Raw genomic sequence first — 6,842 nt, 5'->3', positions numbered from 1 at the left:
CTAAGTGGCTTTTTGCCTGTCACGAATCCAATAAGATATGGGAAGCTGATCGTTCATGTCCATTTGAACGAGAATCTTTAATAAATGTTTAATATAGATAAAGTGAATGGCCAATGTACCTCTTTAACCGTATTTATTTTGCAGCTAAATCTAATTAAACACTGATCGAATCGATCATTCAAATGCGATTAAACGATTAAAACGAGGGAAATCAGAGTTTTGAACAAATTTTACTCGATGGAGTTACTCTTTTTATTCAGCAGCAGACTGTCAAAGGAAGTAAACGTTGATGACGTACATAGTTATTACTCCCGTTACATTTATTCCAGTGTATCATCATGCATTAAAAGCAAGCATGTATACCGACCGTATAAAATGCTTCTCACACTTGCTAAAGTATTCTGCCATTCGTAATATCTACATGAAATTGAAAGACCCTGTATTGAAAATATTCTTGTTGCTTTTTACCTTAACCTGGGTATCCCATTTTTTCTCCCTTTTTCTCATTCTTTCTTCCTTATGCAGCCTCCTATATTCTCGAGGGATACTGCGTTCGAGAGCTTATACTTATCCAGAGGGTTTCTGGCAGGTTTCACCATAAGCAAAAAACATGAGGCTGGTTTCCATGGCGCAGTAACTTGGCAGCCTTCGATCGACACACCACAGGCTCAGAAAGGGGCTACGTTGATTGCTATTCCAATTTACAATTCCCTTTGAATTTAACAGTATCGTTATTCAAATCGCTATATAATTCCCAATGAAAGTGTCAATTCGTAAATTAGGTTATCACGGAAAGAATTTTGTTTGGAAAACGTAAGGAGACACGTCCACAACTCTCATTCGCTTTATGAAAGCTGTCATCGTCTGCTCGTCAAGATGGCTTCTGTTGGCATCAGCCCTCTCTAGGTCTTCTGCGGAACTTACGCTGTTACTCCGGGAGGTTTAAATTACATTCATTTTGGAAACTAATTGAATCAGCCTTTAAAGTACTCCGTGTAACCGAGACAGCCGTGACGGTTGTACGTATATTCGATGAAATTTGTTCAGTGAAATGTTTAATATTTCAAGAAGTGTAGGTTATTTTCTTCGAAAATGTGAAAAGCTTATCAAAATTACAAATAGTCACGTTTTACACTTTCCGATATAAGATGACGGATAAACACGAGGGTAAACGGAATTGGTTTTCCAGAAAGGATAAGGTTAGAAGTTTTACATACTAGCATCCTAGATGCATCCCTTGCAATCTAACCTTGATTAGTTTTCAACACAACGAGTATACCTTAACTTGCTTCTTAAACTCCTACGGGTTAGCGAGGACATTGCAGCCCGTATTCAGAACTTGCTTTTAGTGCTAATGGCGCGCTTTTAAATTTTTTCTTAGTGACTTTTAACTACAAACGACTCTGTTAGTGACTTTAAGAGCGAGTTGTGAATACGGGCTTATATCTATTTCTTTAATCTTCTCGTGAACTTCGAAAGGAATAAAAATACTATTAAAATCTCGAAAAGTCAAACGAATCCGAACAAAGCTATCGCGTGCCCACCGTTTTCAATTAAATAATAGACTGGTCAAATAGCCGTGAATTACAGAAAGAAGTAGGCCCGTAGATCTGGTATGTGAGTGACCAAACTTTTAGTGGCAGTATAGCTCAGTAAATACAGGTCGTTCCATTAGCAGTCTCCGAACGACCAACCGGAAGGAAGTTTATGAGATCCATTGGGATTTCTTCATTCCCATAGACTCCAAGTAAAAATAAACTCTTGTGCAACCAGCTAAATACGATGAAAAAGGTCTTCAACCGGGGATTCAAGGTTCTTTAATAGCGAAAGATAATCGAAATGCTCCGCCCAACGTTAACTTAATGGAAAAGAGAAAGAAAGACAAAAGGAAGACGAAAATTTCATTCCTAAACGTTGATCGATCATCGCGCGCACGAGGCTGATATTTTTCCTGAGCCAATGATGAAAGCGATCAGGATATCAGGAGTAATGGTAGTGGAATTCTTGATAGAATTTCAAAGCCTAAAAAATAATTTATACCGCGAATAGAAAGTAATCAGATGTCATCTCTCTTAATGATGGTATCGTATTACGAATGATAAATTAATTTCTCCGCACGCAAGGTGCCGCATTGCTGTATCGCCTCAAGACGTAGATAATGTTTAGTCGCATGTGTCAGAAATTAATTTTTTTTCCATTCCCAACAGAAAGGGAGTATCGCTGCCGAAAGGCAAAACCATTGGAGGAGAATGAGGAGAAGGAGGAAGGGCAGGACGTTATAAAACAGACCAGGAAGTCGATGAAGTTTGCGGCGCGGAACGTGAGAAAATATCAAGAGGGTGTATAATGGGAAAGGATAATCGACTCTTATTATGTCCAGCGTTGGGGTACCTATGTATATATATGCTAAAGTAAAAATGAGCTGGTCTGTGCAAAACGTATATTCTTATTTATTCGGCAAACATTGATTGGTCGACAGATTCGTACGTGACGTTCGTATATCCTGCAGGCTGTTCGAAGGATTACGACGTGACGTAATATCCGTTAGATAACAAAAATGCAAATAAAAATGCAGAGACGACCCATGAAATTATAAGGGATGCTTCACAGCTGAAACTGGAACTCGTGCCAGGTCTCTTCGTTTACGAGGTAAACCAAGCGAGAAAGTCATCTCGTTGACGGTTACAAAGGGAAAGAAGGGATGTGGGAATGTAGATAAAAAGATGGAAATATGGTAAGGGGGTTTGGGACCGAGGGAGAAATAGGAGGGACGGACAAGGAAGGTGAAAAGATAAAATGGCACTGCGTTGGAACGGCGGGTAGGTGGATTAACCGAACTAAGCTTTCCTTTTTTTTGCGAGCATTCTTTCTAATTTTATATTTCAGGAACTCTTGGCGTTCGTGTAGCGGACAGATATTTTTTATGCTTTTGCGGAGCATCAGCATTTCCCGGCGTTATATTTTATTTCACGCTAACGGCAATACGTCCTTGTTTAAATATGAAAAAATTGACGAGGTTCCCTTTGGAGCGCTAAGGCGTTTGAAAAAAGAAAAGAAAACAGTGAAAAGGAATACAGGCTCTACTTTTTCTGGATATTTCAACAGGAATTACGATATTGTGCAAAATGATTGTAATACTTAACGTCGATAAACACGCTATTGGAGTATATTTTTATTAAAAGTAAATCAATTCAATTGTACAACCATGAAAGTAATTTTCCCTTTAATTTTCATCTTTTAATCGACCACCTTTTCTGTTATTACCAGTATTTCAGTGTCGTACCCGGATATGAGAAAAGGCGGAGTGAAAGGAACAAGGAAAGAAATGAAAAAAAACCTGGGAAGTGGCGCTCTGATGAATATTCTTCAAAGCAACGTCCTGCTGCTGTGGCTCGAAATTCTATCCCTGCCGAACATAACCTCGCACTTTTTAATATAGCGGTTATTGACAGGGATCGCTTGCACGGAGGGAAGATGCCCTTTTGAAGATTGATCATCAGCGCCATCTACATAAGTCACGTAAGACTAGCTACTCGTCATCGTCCCGTCGTCTAGCCCACGGTCTTACATACAGGTCTTGGAACTTCCTCGAATTTCAGTGGTGGTGGTATGGTCGCTTACTGAGGTTGAATTTAGTTTCAAACAGCGTCGCTGTTATCGGGCACCGCAGATAAATATAACCTGCAATCGTGCAGACAGTTAACAAAAGTTAACATCAGTTAACAGTTAACATCAAAAACTGGAAACCTGCAAAAACAAATAATAAGAATTTGGAAAAATTGAAACGGAGAAAATAAAAGTTTGAAAATCATTAATGTTTTTCGCATTTATTTGGATTTAGAATAATTAAGATTTTATTGGGATTATAGGTATATGCATTTCATCACACCGAGTCAGTCTATCGGCATTTACGCTTTTTGCTAGACATTATAAACTGATTCGCGTAGCTACTTATAGTCAACATTCAAGCGATGGAAACCACGAATAGGACAGAGATGGAGTGATCCTCCCGGTCCCCCGCGTCCCTCGTCCATACGATTACCCGATCACAGCGACTCTATGCAGCTATTCGGAATGGCATCGCTAAGCGACCCGCCCCCACCACCAGAGTTTCAAGACCTGTATGTGAGTAAGACCGTGGCTAGCCTCGTTTCTTTTCATAAACGCGATAAAGTCTAGCCGCGCAAACTCATTTCGTCGTGACGCCCGGAGAAGCGACACGTATCTACGTAAAAGTGCGTAGATTGAAAATTCCAATAAAATGCCAGTCGAATTCCGAGGAATGGCTGCCGCGAGGATGGCACGATGGTAAAAGGGGTGAGTGAACGGCAGGCACGTAAAATTCCAGAAGTATAATGGCCAACATTGGCGGAGTCGTGAAAACCAACCTAGAGGTACTTGATTGCGTTGCAATAAATCATCAGGATTAGAGATTAGATATATATATATATATATATTAGAGTTACGGTGATTAGGGGAAACCCTCGTTAACATTAAATTAATACGCACACTCTCTGAAATGCTTCCGCCCTCTTCGTTACCCATCATCCCTACTGCCATCTAACTGATGAGAATTTAATAGCTAGAAATTTGCACCATTGTCCTGCACTGCCGAGAGGACCCGCTAACGCTCGACTATGGAAATACGTTATGAGAGTCTTTAGCTGTATACAATCAATTTCTATTCGGCGACAATCAATTTCAAACTCACGATTCAGTCATCTGGGCAGCCATCCAGTCAGTAAGTCGTCCAAGTCAGCCGTCTAATGTACTTTCAATAACCCATTTCTCAAATACGTCACGTATTATTCGACCAGTTACACAGCCAGAGTTAATAATTATGTCTGTATGGTTTTGCATCATGTAAACAGATTCTGAAGAGAATGCAGATCTGGAGAGAGCCAGAGAGAGGAAGAAGAAGAGAGGAGAGAGAATTCTTGTATAACGGACTAGTAATTTCAAATTTTCAACGCTCAGAATTACTACGTGAAACCTGTCGCTTTCCAATCCTCGCTACGTTCATATCGTTACAGACGATATTCGGTCTTTCGACTGACTTCAGGTTGAACTTGTTCCCTTCGATCCAGCAGTACGTATAAGTAACCGTATTATAGTTCCTTTTCCTGAAGGGGAAACCCTTCAAGTATAGAATCATTATTTTAATATTGGGGTGTACCAATTTCAGATGTAACAAGTATATCGGTTAATTGAATGTGGAGAAATCGAAAGTTCGTACCGAGAAGAAAGCCTTCATTAAAAGAGTCGTATCTTTGCCAGGTTTCTTGAAAGAGAGAAAAGCCAAGCTAGACGGTAGATTTTCGTTTCAGAGACTTAAGGGAACTGCTGCTTTTTATGCCTCGCTTGTTCGACCTTAATCCCGTACGGTTCGACAGGGGGCAGCCTAGTAAGGCCAGTATTGCCAGTAGGGATAGAATGTACCGCCGTGGCATCACGGATGGGGTCTAGGGGAGTTAAGATGGGGTAGTTGGGTTGTCTTGAATTTTTTCCTTCGCCAAGCGGCAGCGGATGATTCGTCTCGTAAGCATTTTTCGCGGAAGTCACGTCGCCCTCGTATTTATCTAAGACCGTCTGAACTTTTCCTCCCTGGCGCATTTTTACTTTGTGCTGCCTTTTATTCCTTTCCTCCCTTCGTCGCATTCCCTTCGTCAAGGTCTGTCGATTTTTCTTTCTAACTCTCAAATAAACCGTCTTGCAAGAAATTAAGGGCGTCACGCATACAAATGCATGGGGGTTGTTTCAGGTCAATAGGTCAGAGTAAAGATCGTGTATTAAACGCGAGAGGGTCCATCGGATTCGAAAAGGGTGGTTTGACCCTCTGAGCCTTGACTTGATTATTGATGGAATCTCAGGTCACCGGAGAAGCCGTTATCTTTTTAGCAGCGTCGCGACGCACGTCGTCTCCCTTATTCATCACGTGGGCAAGTAGGAAAGTCCTTCGGTTTAACCTGATTCGTTAACTACGAGGGTTTTTTGGTCGGGTGGAAAAAAGGTTGTGGACCCTTACTCTGAGCTATGAAATTACACTTTTTTTTTATTAAATTTTCAAAGTCCGCCCTTGGACATTTATTAATCTTTTTAATAAATCCCTCTTGGTGTCGTTTTTTATTTTTTCTTTTTTCTTTTTTTCATTATTTTTTTTTATCGATTAACACCGATTTTACTGGCTGCGATGAAAAAATTTATATTTAACCCGTCGACAAATAAACGAAAACAGTATATCGGCAACGTGATAGTTTTTTAAAGTTTGATTATAATCAATGAACTTGAATAAATATCGAATATCAATCGCTGTCGGAATGCAAACGAACGTGGATAACAGTAATATGATTCCTGACCAAAGAGATTTCCGTTGTACGTTTTGAATTAACGTTGCCAACTGTGTCCTTGGAGAAAATGCCGCGAGCGAAATTGCTTCGCAGGATAATTCGACCGGAGCTGAAGGGGTGACTCTAGGCAGGACTCTAGGTGACTACTGTGAAAACGATAAGGGCGAGTTCTCCGAGACAGGGAAAGGGACGAATATGAAAATGAAGCCAAGTTTATTTCCATGAAAATAATTTGAGACCCCTCAAGTCCATTCCGTTAACTCGTTTCAAAATAGCACGTTGCCACTACTGCCTTAACGGTTAAACGAAACGTTAAACAGTTTAAAAAATGTCTATTAATAATGAAAATAAAAAGATGCTAAATGAAATATAATAATGAAAATTAAAAAGAAACTAAATTATAGTTGAAATGACATAAGAAATATTTTACATAGTAAAAAGTTATACGTTCCTTTTACATGGCAAGGGATTGTTTAAACAATTAAAAACTTTGTA

The 6,842-nt window shown here is 39.8% G+C and overlaps 1 long non-coding RNA gene across 1 annotated transcript; it reads left to right on the top strand.

Annotated features, from left to right (window-relative positions):
- Positions 1-3,762: 3,762 nt before the first annotated feature.
- LOC107264115 lies at positions 3,763-6,840 on the top strand. The gene is made up of 4 exons (XR_001536849.2): positions 3,763-4,317; positions 4,583-4,741; positions 4,872-5,089; positions 5,186-6,840. It is a non-coding gene; the product is annotated as an uncharacterized LOC107264115 (long non-coding RNA).
- The last annotated feature ends 2 nt before the right edge of the window (positions 6,841-6,842 follow it).

Source organism: Cephus cinctus, unplaced genomic scaffold, assembly GCF_000341935.2.
Source record: "Cephus cinctus unplaced genomic scaffold, Ccin1 Ccin1_scaffold0168, whole genome shotgun sequence".
NCBI lineage: Eukaryota > Metazoa > Arthropoda > Insecta > Hymenoptera > Cephidae > Cephus > Cephus cinctus.
This window is presented reverse-complemented; position numbering and strand designations above follow the sequence as displayed.